Consider the following 1,134-nt stretch of genomic DNA (forward strand, 5'->3'; position numbering starts at 1 on the left):
AATAATAAATAAATAAATTACTGAAATGGAAGTGATAATTTAAGACATGTGCCTGCTAAATGATTATCTTTGTCATTGGCCATAGAAAAGATGCTAAAATGCTGGTCTGCTATAAATTGAAACTCCATTAATGTGGAAAAGGAAATGCATTTAATTTGGAAAATTAGGAATGAGAATAGACAATATACAAACAGATTTTTATATGCTGTTTCTCCAGAAGAGCTTCATGATTTTGGAAGAAATGATAAAACACCATGACCAAACTTCACTTGGGAGGAAAGGATTCATTTCATCTTGCAGTTGTAGTCTATTGTGCAGGGAAGTCAGCACAGAAACTGGAGTAGAAACCATGGAGGGATGCTGCTCACTGGCTTATTTTCCAATTCTTGTTCAGCCCGCTTTCTTATATAACCAAGGACCACCTGCCCAGCAATAGACTACCCACAGAAGTCCAGGCCCTCACACATCAATCATTAATCAAGAAATTACTCCAAAGACTTGCCTTAAGGTCAGTCTTACAGAAGTATTTTCTCAATTGATGATCCTGGCTTGTGTCAAGTTGTCAAAAAACTAATCAGCACAGACATTATGTGTGGGTTGTGAAACAACTCTCATACAAGAAAGAAAAATAGAGGGAGCTGTATTTGAAGATAAAATAGCTTCAGAGCATACATAAGCACATACAAAGTCATCAGAAAAAGCACCAGAGTGAAGTAGGACTCTCGTTTCTTTTTAATAATCTCTCTGAAGCTGTGTTTTTGCTTTCCACAATTTCAGTTGCCTGTTGTCAATCATGCTCCAAACTTATTAAATGAAAAATTCCAGAAATTGACAATTCATGAATCATAAATTGCAAGCTGTTCTTAGTAGCGTATAAAGTTCTTGTGCCCTCCTACAGTGATTCATCCCTTTGGTAGTGCACCCCAACCACACACGATTCACGAATGAGTCGGTAACTATTTCAGTCAAATGTCTCAACTGCTGCAGTGCATGTGCACAAATAACTGGATGTTTTTTTACTTAAAATGGCCCCGAGGCACAAGATTAGTAATTCTGGAAATTTGGATGTAACAAAGACAAACAAAAATGAAAGTTTATCATAATCATACATATAGAGAGGAAAAAACTCTGTGT

Source organism: Microtus ochrogaster, unplaced genomic scaffold, assembly GCF_000317375.1.
Source record: "Microtus ochrogaster isolate Prairie Vole_2 unplaced genomic scaffold, MicOch1.0 UNK65, whole genome shotgun sequence".
Taxonomy (NCBI): Eukaryota; Metazoa; Chordata; class Mammalia; order Rodentia; family Cricetidae; genus Microtus; species Microtus ochrogaster.